Raw genomic sequence first — 13,791 nt, forward strand, 5'->3', positions numbered from 1 at the left:
CTTTTTCATCTACTTTTAGCCAGTTATTTTGGGAAATATTTGAAAGAAGTAAATATTGTCCTCCCCAAAGCAAGCAAACATTAATTGTTCTTATTTTAGCGATTAGATTCTAACACATTTTCCAAACCTTCATCTCTTTAGAAAGCATGCCTGACTTAGCTTTAAAATAAAGTTTTCTAATAAATACAATTTGAATGTTGTTTTTATTTGGTGCTGATTGAGTAAACGGGTTAGTGATTTTTTTTAACAGGGCCACTATATCTCTGAGAAAATTTGTGTTCATCCAAATGAGGTTGAGAAGTGGATTCTTTTTAATGAAATCAAAGAGATACAGGTTCCAGTTCCAGCTCCGCTATGTGACTTTAGGCAATTGATGATTTCTGTGTGCTTTTATTTCACTTCTTTGAAAGGAACAATAAGAACTTCACAAGGCTATTGTCATGATTAAATGAAAAAATATATGAGAATTGCTTAATATACTGCTTGACATATTACTGAAGTAAATTTAGCGCTCTATTAATAATTATCAGCATCACTAAAGGCAAAATGTTATTTTGTGATCTCATCTATAAACGATCTTTACATATATTATGTACAGAAAAACTGATAATTATTGAGGAGATTAATTTTCTCTCTGTCATTGTTTTCCACCTGTACAGCATATTATGGCTATTCATCACTAATCTGTTCTCTAGTGAGAAAATTTCTCCCTAAATTTATCTCTCTAGGCAGCCAAATGATAATAGTTAAAACATGTCTTCTAAGATATTGCTGCCTATTAACATCATTGCAAAGAGTGTGAAACTCCTACAGCCATATGAGCAGCTGTGTACTCAGGAGTAAATGGCGCTGTGAAGAAGTGTGTGCATCTCCTTGAGGAGGCAGTAGTAACTGTGGTGATGTGGACAGGGCATGGGAAAGTGCACAATTCAGTCACATAAATCAGAAGTAAACTCCTTTAAAGCGATAACCAGAGGATGAAAACCTTTCTATTTCCTAGTTTCCCTGTGGAAACCAGAAGTAAAATTTTGGAAAGTTATTTACTGGACTGCCAATTAGATAGACTAATACTAGATAACCTTATTTTGGGTACATTTACCTGGGGACATAAGGTGGCAAATGAAGTGGAAGTTTTAGGGTCAGAGTTTTACAAAACTTCTTCCAGATATACAGGATTACAAGACAAGATGATCTTTGTCACTGCCTAAGGCCTAGATATCCCTAACAAAATATTAGTTCTATAAAATTGAGAGTCAATGACTTCTGTGAACATTTTGAGCCTCTGGTCCAGTCAAAGGTGTTGTACTTAGTAATGAACAGATACCTTTAACACTGCTTCAGGCACTCATGGTTCTACTCAAACAAATACATGTTAGTCAAAAAATAGAAGAACTATTTCAGAGATTTCTGTTATGATTGCTAGGACCATAACCTTGGGAATATGTGCATTACCTAATTTAAGTAGATAATGTGGCTTCCCTCTCATCGTATCTGCCAATAATACTTTATGATGAGAATGACAGTGACCCAACAAAAGTTATGTTAGTGTTATTTTTCAAATCCAAAACACAAAATGCAGAATGCAAAGCCTTGCATACATGTGTAGAAAAATATTCAGTTTATGCAGATACTGTGTTTTAAGAGATCTGGATCCAATTACCATAATCTAGTATTCTTACAGAATTTCATTAGGAAAATGTAATCTTCTGTCAAGTATCCTTGAAAAGCTAGGTATTGAGATGGAACACAATGAAATTATTGTATTGTAATGAGAATGCTTCTTAATGCACACCTTTCTGAGGTTGCCCTTTTACTGAAAGAATATACTATTTTTGTCATTATTTGGCTGCATATTAAGCAGTGTAATTCTTGACTTGGTGTTAGGCAAAGTTTATAGTTCCAAGACTTACCTAATTTTGTTTAGAATTAAGTTTCAAATACTCAGATGCAAATAACAAAGCACGTTGATAGCATTGCCTTTTAGTGGTAGTTATTATGCTAAGCAAACAAGTCATCAAAAAAAGCACTTGCTCTGGGTACAGAAAAATAGAGCAGAAACCTAGACTGTTAATTATTTTTATAAAACATCATAGAAGTATCATTCAAAAGTATTAAAAATCATATAGGAAAGAAAACAGCTCATAGTTTGCAAAACAATTTTAACCTGTGACATATATGGAATAATGTATGCTTTAGTCAATGTATTATTATTATTATTTTTTTGATATGGAGTTTCACTTTTGTAGCCCAGGCTGGAGTATAGTGGTGTGGTCTTGGTTCACTGCAACCTCCACCTTTCGAGTTCAAGCGATTCTCCTGCCTCAGCCTCCTGAGTAGCTGGGATTACAGGCATCCACCACCACACCTGACTAATTTTTATTATTTTTAGTAGAGATTGGGTTTCACCATGTTGGCCAGGCTGGTTTCAAACTCCTGACCTCAGGTGATCCACACTCCTTGGACAGGCAAATTTCTGGTATTACAGGTGTGAGCCACTCTGCCTGGCCCTAGTCAATGTATTTTTATTTTATATTCTAGCAGAATGTTTTGGTAGTAAAGCAAAGTGAAATCTCTACTGCTGACTTATTTCTTAAGATTCTGTATCAACAAGTAAGGGCACAATAGAGAAAGGTATCTGCAGTGAGTGAATTTACATGTGACATTCTTAGTATTTATTTTAATACATTGGTTAGACACAGTGGGATGGCAATTTACATCAATTATTTGTTGGTTTATTTATGTACTCGGTATCAACCAATTATCTATTTTGTGCAAGTTATAAATTCTCTGCATTCTTAAAACTGGTCAAATTTTAGGTTAAAGTTAACCATACTTAATTAAAAACTGGGGAATGCAGAGGTGTCTCTGTGCCCATGTAAATGAAAGCAGAGACTGCTTAGTTCTGGACTCTCAAGTGGTTTCGGGCAGGGAAGCCAGGCTGGCTGCTCTGATCACCCAGAACACCCAGGTCATCCCAGCATAGTTCTCACAGTATTACCCACGGCAAGATGGAAGCCCCTCTCTGGCCTCTAATCATTCTGGGTGGGAAACTATTTTTACAATACTTCAAATACTGTCCCATAGGGTTTGGTTCACTGAATGAGTTGTAGTTGAACTGGTATACAAAAACATTCTGAGTATACAAATAAGCTCTAGCAACCAAGGGAAAGGGTCTCTGCTGGCTGAATTTAAAAAAAATCAAGGACAAGAGAACCTACTTCAGATACCAGAATTTAAACGCTGATATGGAGCAAAATATGATAGGCAAAATATCTGCACTTAACTATCCAACTCTAACATTTACAGTTATATGTTCATCAGAGAGTTGATTCTCTCTCCCCACAGGTCCTTCTCAGGAATTTTTATGAGCTTCAAGTCAATGGCCTATAGTTCAATAAATGTAGGACTATCTTCTTTATCCCTGCTTCAAAACATAGACTTTCACTTTTCCTCATGAAGACCCTTTTACAGAAAGATGACAAATGTCATAATATGAGACAATGCAATCTTGAAAGCAAATGGAAGAAAACTTGCAAAAATATCAAAATGAAATATCTCTTGTTTGATAATCGTTGTTGAAATATTTAACCTCAGAAAGTTGAAGAGAAAAAGAGGTGCTAGATGTAATAACCTATGATTGTTAATCACAGAAAAGATGGATTTTTTTAAAAAACTATATGGAATCTTAAACCTTAAGGACATAATTCTCTAGTCACAGTAAAAATAAAAAAAATAATAAATCACAGTGGCAGTCTTAATATCCTGCTCAAAATAACCGAAAAATATGAAAATAAAAGACAGAAAAAAATAGTTTTATGATTTGGTACCTGAAAATAGAGTTATATAACAATTCAATCCCACAGCTATAAATGACTAGAGTTATTTTGAAAAGTTACATTTCACTTAGCATTTTAAAAAGTTTTCAGGAGAAACAGTATTAGCATTATTTTTTATTATTCATGAGATACTATATATACTCATATTTTGTCCATTGTTTTAGCACATTATTTTACTGTTATAGATAAATTATTTTTCATATGAATATTTGTATATATTAGCATGTCAGTTACAATACAAATTTAATAACACTTGATCTTTGAAAACAATATACAGGAAGTAAATACCTTCATTCAGTACAGAAATGCTCTACTTACTAAGAACTTGTAAGGAAATTGATGTCTTGATTAATAATACGGGATTTAAATGGGAATGTTGTGGAATGTAATGAAGCAACAGTATACTTATCCATAATTTGGAATTAAAATACATGAAAGATTTATTCAGTGAAATAAATTTAAAGCTATACAGCAGTAAAGATCAAAATTAATTGTGAAGTACATTAAAGACTTATTCATAAGATGAAAATTAATGTTTTAAAAGGCAACTGAAGGACAGACTTCAATGTTTGCCAGGTAATTGTGAACAATGTTCTTGGAAAAAAGAGAAAATTTTTGAAAATGCATTTTGTAGGACATTCCTGAAGGACAAGGCTGTATTATCTTTCAAATAGCAGAAAACTTCAAAGTACAATATGCAGTTAAGATTTTAAAATGTATTTTAATTTTTTTTTCTTTTTTTTTTGAGACAGAGTCTTGCTCTGCTGCCCAGGCTGGAGTGCAGTGGTGCGATCACACTCACTGCAAGCTCCGCCTCCCGGGTTTACGCCATTCTCCTGCCTCAGCCTCCCGAGTAGCTGGGACTACAGGCGCCCGCCACCTCGCCCGGCTAGTTTTTTGTATTTTTTTAGTAGAAACGGGGTTTCACCGTGTTAGCCAGGATGGTCTCGATCTCCTGACCTCGTGATCCGCCCGTCTCGGCCTCCCAAAGTGCTAGGATTACAGGCTTGAGCCACCGTGCCCGGCCTATAAAATGTATTTTAATTTTTAAAATATTTAAAACTATCAAGGACATATTTTTAAAACCTTACTTTGTCCTGAGAGCAACAGTATATTGGGGACTAAAAAACACACTGCCACCTCCATGAAACTTCTTTTCATTTATTTTGTTTTTATATAAACCCAAAGAGAAAGCATTAATATGTTTTCAAAATACATTTTTATGTGCATTTTCAAAATTATTCATAAAACACCTCTCATAAGGGCAATAACTTTGCCACCATCCAAAGACATTTATGTTGAGAGCAGCAAAGTATCAAATCACAGAAAAACTGTTGTGGTCCAGGAAGAAGAACATTGACACAAGTTGTAGTTAGGCTCTTCTAAGTTTAAATTCAAGATTGTTTGCTTACTTTTTCTGGTACCTTAGGCAAGTTATTGAAATTCTCTTTTGGAGCTGACATGAAATTTACATATAACATATGCAGATACGACTTCTCAGGTCTTCTACAGAGCCAGCTGCTGATTTGTTGTAATCCTCATCCATTGTTTTGTGATTGTGTGACCTGAGAAAAGCTGCCCGCTTCTCAATCCGCAAAGTCGGAAATTGACACCGCCTTATTTGATGCCGTGAGGATTAGGTAAAGCAACATATGTAAACATATCTAGCCCCAAAAGCGTGTTCTCTCCCTGTGTCACATTCCTGCTCCTTCCCCTTTTTGCCTGTTTTTGGTTCATAATCAAGAATTCCTTCCCCTCTGCTTCATTTCATTTCTTCTTTAATCACCAAGAAAGGATGTTAAAACTAGAAAATCTGAGTGGCTTAAATGAGTCTATTGTAGAATAAATAATGTTTGTGTTGTTCTCTGTTCTGTAGGAGTAAATAATATTAAAAGGGCAAATTTTTAAAAATGTATGAATAAAGGCAATTGAGTTCTAGTTTCCCCTGCCTCTGCCTTTAATCCTTATGAGATGTGTACATTTGAGAAAGTTACATATTTTATTGAGTGGGAGAAATCTGTTTTTCTAATATATTAAAATAAACAGTTTAAATAGGTGATCTTGAAGGCTTATTCCACCTCTAAATTTTGTATTATCATTAAATAGATCTCAACATCAGTGGCTTTCTATTTTCCTCTTCTCTACTATTTCCGACTTCTCACCTGATAACGCTGTCCTTAGTTTGGTTAGCCTGGTTAATACGATTCTGATATGAATGAATGAAACCACATTCTGATCTTGCACAGGCCATAGCGGTGTTTGCTCCATTCCAGAACTTACCAATAATGTATCCTTTAATGACACTGGGGGAGACCATAAAATATGAATGGATCAGCAAAAAAAGTTCCCAATTTTGGAAAAAGTACTTAGAGTGCACATCCTGATAATATTATCTTTACTTATGCAGAACAATTGTATACTCATCATAAATAATACACAAATTTTACATCGTCGTACTCTGTATCTTTTGAATATAACTAAGTAGTTTACACAAATTTTACATCGTCATACTCCGTATCTTTTGAATATAACTAAGTAGTTTTCTTTATGAATATAATGACGAAAGATCTAGGATATACTGTATACACATATGCATATGTAATAAGTAAATATATTTCATATGAAGAATATTGATCATTGATGGTATACGGGTACAATGGCCTGTGTGGGGAAAATTTAACCTTAGCATATATACCAATTTAATGTTAATACATATGTCAATTTTAGGTTAACATATAAGCATTTTTCTTCAGTGTGAATAACTAAATGAAGAGAGATAAATTCCTTTCTTCATCAACTTCAGTGCATAAATGCTGATTTGCATTTCAAGCATATACCGAGAGCATAGCTACTATTTGATTGGTATCTTTAATAACATATCTCAAGAAACTAAATGTTATAATGATTAATATTCAGATAAAGGTAGAATAATTGCATGTGATTAAAATTATCAGATTGATTGCTAGCCCCATTCTAATACAAACTGGTAAGTTTGATTTTTCTGTTGCTTGATTAGAATCTTTTGGATTTAAAAGGCCCAGAAATATAATCAGCTATTTGTCTATATTGCTAGGAATACTGTGTCTGAAAAATATAGATACTGTGTGACCTAATAAAACTTTATTCCAGAATTAATGAGAAAATGTCCAGGCAAATAAGAGACTAACAATAAAAATGGAGCATGGTTTAAATGATCAAATTTGAATAATTACATTAACAATATTATTCGTTCATCCCAATAATTAAATATATATATACACACACACATATATATATAACTCAGGAACTCTCCTAAGTTAAATGTAAATACTATTTGATCAGGGGGTTCAGATTGTTGATAGGCAGCTCCCAAATCATATGTTAAATTCCTTTTGCAGAGAGTTGCAGAGACTTTATTCCAATAAAGTAGTACATAAAACCACTCAAAATAACCCTAAATAACTGAAATATCTAAGGTAAAAAGATGTATTGAGTAATGCATTGTGAGAATTCAAGAAGTGTATATGAAGAAAAAGAGGATGGTAGTCTATGTCACTAATGCAGGGCCCTGACTGAAAGCTAAATTTCCACACAGTTCTATGGAGTCCAGGCAGCTCGTAACACTCCTTTAGCAGATTTCAGGTAGGCGTCTTAGGTTTTCATTAGAATAGACTGTGCATGCTTCTTTTGCCATGAAAAGTGTGGGAGGTGATTAAAACTTGGATTACACAGCAAATATTACACACATATTTTCATATTATCTCAATTAAGCTCCATAATGAATTCATATGGGTACGCATTATTTATCTCTTTTTAAAATATGAGGGAATAGAGGCTCTCTAGTTTGATGTACATCAACACAGGTAAAATTCAAATTCTAATAAGATTTCTGAATCTGAAATCCAAGGAATCTTTGCATTCTACTGACTTGCTTCATTTGACAAAGGTAGTATCATCATAGAATGAAATACATGATAAGCCCCATTAAATATGTATACTGCCTGGCTTAACCAAGACTTACAAACAAAATACCTACATTGTAAAGGAATTATGTTTTTAGATAATTCAAAATAGGCTGAGTGTGGTGACTCACGCCTGTAATAACAGCACTTTGGGAGGCCAAGGTAAGCGGATCACTTGATGTCAGGAGTTCAAAGCCAGCCTGGCCAACATGGTGAAACCCCATCTCTACTAAAATTATCCAGGTGTGGTGGTGTGCACCTGTAGTCCCAGCTACTCGGGAGGCTGAGGAAGGAGAATTCCTTGAACCCAGGAGGTGGAGGTTGTAGTGAGCCGAGATAATGCAACTGCACTCCAGCCTGGGTGACAGAGTGAGACTCTGTCTCAAAAATAAAATAAATAAATAAATAAATAAATAAATAAAATGATACTTTTTTTTCAATTTTTATTTTATTTTATTTTATTTTACTTCTGGGATACATGTGCAGAATGTGCAGGTTTGTTACATAGGTATACGTAACATGTGCCATGGTGGTTTACTTCACCTATCAACCTATCATCTAGATTTTAAGCCCTGCATGCATTAGGTATTTGTTGTAATGCTCTCCCTCCCCTTGCCCCGCCCCCCAACTGCCTGACAGGCCCCAGTGGGCAACGTTCCCCTCCCTGTGTCCATGTGTGCTCATTGTTCAACTCCCACTTACAAGTGATAACATGTGCTATTTGGTTTTCTGTTCCTGTGTTAGTTTGCTGAGGATGACGGCTTCCAGTTTCATCCATGTCCCTGCAAAGGACATGAGCTCATCCTTTTTTATGGCTGCATAGGATTCCATGGTGTATATGTGCCACATTTTCTTTATTCAATCTATCATTCATGGGCATTTGGGTTGGTTCCAAGTCTTTGCCATTGGAACTAGTGTTGCAATAAACGTAAGTGTGCATGTATCTTTATAGTAGAATAATTTATAATCCTTTGGGTATATACCCAGTAATGGGATGGCTGGGTCAAATGGTATTTCTAGTTCTAGATCCTTGAGGAATTGCCACACTGTCTTCCACAATGGTTGAACTAATTTACACTCCCACCAACGGTGTAAAAGTGATCCTATTTCTCCATATCCTTGCCAGCATCTGTTGTTTCCTGACTTTTTAATGATCACCATTCTATCTGGCGTGAGATGGTATCTCATTGTGGTTTTGATTTGCATTTCTCTAATGACCAGCGATGATGAGCATTTTTTCCTATGTTTCTTGGCCACATAAATGTCTTCTTTTGAGAAGTGTTTGTTCACATCCTTTGCCCTGATGGAGTTGTTGTTGTTCTTGTAAATTTGTTTAAGTTCCTTATAGATTCTGGATATTAGCCCTTTGTCAGATGGATAGATTGCAAAAATTTTCTCCCATCCTCTAGGTTGCCTCTTCACTCTGATGCTAGCTTCTTTTGCTGTGCAGAAGCTCTTTAGTTTAATTAGATCCCATTTGTCAATTTTGGCTTTTGTTGCAATTGCTTTTGTCGTTTTTATCATGAAGTCTTTGCCCATGCCTATGTCCTGAATGGTATTGCCTAGGTAAAATGATACTCTATGAAACAAAATGTTACATTTTCATTAAATGATAAACAAAAATTAAAGAATTCAATTCAGAATTTATATCTGCACACTTACTTGAAATATAAAAGTGTGCCATCAAAAGTAAATCACACAACTCGATAGCAGAAAAACAAATAATGTGTTTAAAAATATGGACAAAAGAACTGAACAGACATTTTTTTCAAGCAATTCATATACATGGCCAACAGAAATATGAAAACGTGCACAACATCACTAATCATCAGGGAAATGCAAATTGAAATCTCTGTGATATACCACCTCACACCTCTTAGGATGGCTATGAACAAAAACACAAGAGCTAACAAATATTGGCAAAGGTGCAGAGAAAGAAAAGGAACTCTAGTAACTGTTGGTGGGAATGTAGATTGTACAATCATTATGGAAAACAATATGAAGGTTCCTAAAATTAAAAATAGAACTACCATGAACTCACCAATCCCTCTTCTGTATATGCAACGAAAGGAGATGAAACCACCATCCTGTAAAGATGCTGGTGCTCAAATGTTTATTGCAGAATTATTCACACTAGCCATTTTATAGAAACAACCTAAGCATTTATGGACTAATCAATGGATAAATAAAGTGTGGTGTATCTATACTTAATGGAATGCTATTCAGCCATAAAAATTCAGATCCTGCCATTTACCACAACATGTGTAGAACTGGGGGACAGTATGCTAAATGAAATAAGCCAGAATAGAAATAAAAATATTGCATGATCTCACTTATATGTGGAGTCCACAAAAAGTCAAGTATACAGATAGAGAATTAAACAGTTGTAACCATGAGCAGTGGGAAGAAGGGTGTGGAGAAAATGGGAGACTAGACATAGGCAAAAAGATAAAAAGTAGCAGATATCTAAAATGCATTTAGTCTAGATTTGTAATGCAGCATGAGGATGAATTAATTAATTGAATTGCATTATATTGGGAATTTTTGTTAAATAAGTAGATCTTAGTTGCTGTTGTCACACACAAAAAAGTAACTGTATTATATGAGATGATAGATAAGTTAATTTGTTTCACTAAAGTAACCATTTTGCTAATTGTATGTATCTCATTACATCATGTCTTTAACCTAAAATATACACAAGAAAATTTATTTTAAAAAGGTAAATAAGAGAGTAAATAAATAATATAATTTAAATGGTTGAATATAGTAATTGTTATTTGATGAAACTGCCAAAATATCATATTTTTAACAAACATTGCACTGTGTTGAACATAAATAAAATGAGAATAAAATAACCATATCCAGCTTTTCCACAGGAAAACATTCATAATGAAATGGGAGAGTTCCCTTAACCACCTGGAAGAATATGCAGCAGGGGTGTGGCTAGCTCCTTTGTTGCCCCCACTGCTCAGATCCCTAGGGCAAGCATGCAGACAGGCAGATGCAGAGGCTCTGGGAACAACTCTTGGGTTCCTGCCTCCCGCAGTGTTTAGGGAAGGGTGTCTACAACTCCTGAAAACCAAGTGGGTGTGTGTTAGAGTATGCTCTTTCAACTTTGCCATGTGCAGATGGCTTGTGTTAATCAGCTCAATAGATCCTCTGCCTTATCACAAGGGCAGGGGGCCAGTGTAACACCCTTTTCTGTATCCTGAGATTTTGCCCAGTGTCCCAAAAGCATCAGATCATACTCGGGCTGGAAGAATGAGTGCAAGGTTTTATTGAGTGGTGGAGGTGGCTGTCAGTGAGATGAATGGGGAGTCAGAAGAGAGGGGATGGAGTGGAAAGGTGGTCACCCCTGGAGTCAGGCTGCCCAGTGACTAGACTCTTCTTTGACTGCCCTTGGTCAAACTCCCCTCAGCATCCAGACGTCCATCCTCTTCTCACTTTCTCTACTGCATTGTTCCATCATCACTGTTCTGCTGATTCCAACATCCAGCCACTTGTGTCTGTGCCTGCTAAGATCTTGGGTTTATATGGGCGTAGGATGGGGGATGTGGCAGGCCAGAGTGGTCTCAGAAAATGCAGCATTTGGGTGTGAAAATAGGAGTGCCTGTTCTCACTTAGACCTGTGGGCACAGGCCCCAGGGTGGAGCCCTTGCCAGGTGCCCACCTCTTCTCTACTCAGCACTTCCCTGTTCCCCTCCTATATCAATAAGTCATCCTGTTACTAGTTTTAGATAGTGCATATTTTGATACATAAATTTGTAATAAATTCAATAACATATTTTATGCATATCTGGGCTTTTTGGTGTTTTAATAACTAAAGAGAAATTAAATGTGTTGGATCAATTAAGAACTCTTTAAAAATAATATAAATCAGTACAAACTCATTTGTAACTAATTTATAACTCAGTTACAATTCATAACTAAAACTTATAGTTAAAAAGAAATTGTAAGTTATAAGCATTTGTAAGTAACTAGCATATAATTATACATCTATTTTTTGTTTCTTCATCTTTTTATCTTCTATGAACTCTTTTTCAAAGAAGAATGTTATTTAAATTTTTTATTAACTCTTGAAAATAAAATGAAACAAATTGAAGCAAACAGATCAGGTCATTTCTTCCTTGCATTATTGAAATGTACCTGAGCAAGGTTTACATAGTTACAGTGACATCATTAATTAAATTAGTGAAATTTAGTTGCATATTACCCCAATGATTTATTAAAATTAAAGTTGAATAAATCAACTTTGATATATCAATGGTATTCTTGATCCATACAAAACAATGGAACTAAGTTATAGTAAATTTTCATAAAATGTTTGTTTAAAGAATGAATAAATGCATGTATAATTGTAGAAAGAGAGCATAACTACAAATGCTAAATACATTTTTAAAAGAAAATGTGTGTGTGATTTTCTATTGCTTTATCAAAGTCAATTTTCATAAAATATTTTTTATGAAAGGCAGTCCCCAAGGCTAACCTACTTCAAAAATATACCTTATTAAGACAACCAAATCAGTGATCAAATGGTTCAAAATAAAACAAAATTTCTAAGTATAGAAATTAAATATAAATTCCATGTAAAATAAATTTCTAAGCCAAAAATTTCACATAAATGTCTTTTGTGCAAATGCTAAAATCCGAAGTTTAACTGAGAATTTTATATACATGTATATTCATTTTTAAATTATATAAATAACTTTTATTAATAGTATATCATAAAAAATGGAAATTTTTAATTGGAAGGTGTCATTTATTTATAAAATTGGAAAAACAAGGACAAAACCTGATGACATTATATATGTGTGTGTGTGTGTGTGTGTGTGTGTGTGTATATAGGTTACTTTGAGAATTCTTAATCCCTAGAGTGTGTGCTTACTCTGCAATAAGATATCATACACTCATAAATTTGTAATCCAAATTGGTATTTCTGTATACAGAAATTGACACTTTCATAAATAATTTAGTTTTTTAGTCTTATAGTGGCAGAGTTGTTTGCACACTATGGAATGTAAATGTATTTTTTGGCACTATCCTTGATGTCAAGTTTTCTAATTTGGTTCCCAGAAAAAGACAGACTTTTATAATATTCTTGGTTTATTTATGAGATAATAGTTTTGTTGATAAATTATTATCCCAAGAATGCATGTCTATCCTAAAGAACAGATTTCTAAAACAATACAAATTTATATGTTAGTAATTTATAATTCATATTTTTTTAAGGATTTCATAAAATTAGAGGTTCTTCCAGCCCCAAGTAGGAAAATCACATATCATCTAATTTTATTATTATAAATGCTCTGTTATTAATCATATACATGCCCGTAACCCATATTTCTAGTAACAATTGAGGTTGCTATAGGATATGAAGAATGAACTGATGCAATGGATAATAAGTTTCAAAAGGAAAGAGGAGGCTAGATATAGTTCCCGTAGCATAATATGTAGATCCTGATATTTATTGTCACAGTAATAATATAACAAAGTGTGTGTGTGTGTGTGTGTGTGTGTGTAAACAAGCCAAAAATTTAGTGACTTAAAACAATAGGCATTTATTTAACATAAGACTATGTAGATCAGCACTTTAGGCTGGTTTAGCTGAGTAGTTTATCTGTTTTCTACTAAACTCATTCACATGCTGAAAGTTAGCAGCAGAAATTAGAATAGGAGGTGACTGAGTCACATGCCTTTTATTCTCCAATGAGCTACCAGACATATTTTCACAGAGATAGTGGAGGGAGAGTTTAGAAAGTAATGTCCCTGCCCATGCCTATGTCCTGAATGGTACTACCTAGGTTTTCCTCTAGGGTTTTGATGGTATTAGGTCTAACATGTCTAAAACACCAAAAGCAACGGCAGCAAAAGCCAAAATTGACAAATGGGATCTCATTAAACTGAAGAGCTTCTGCACAGCAAAAGAAACTACCATCAGAGTGAACAGGCAACCTACAGAATGGGAGAAAATTTTTGCAATCTACTCATCTGACAAAGGGCTAATATCCAGAACC

This window comes from Theropithecus gelada, chromosome 17 (genome assembly GCF_003255815.1).
Source record: "Theropithecus gelada isolate Dixy chromosome 17, Tgel_1.0, whole genome shotgun sequence".
Lineage (NCBI taxonomy): Eukaryota > Metazoa > Chordata > Mammalia > Primates > Cercopithecidae > Theropithecus > Theropithecus gelada.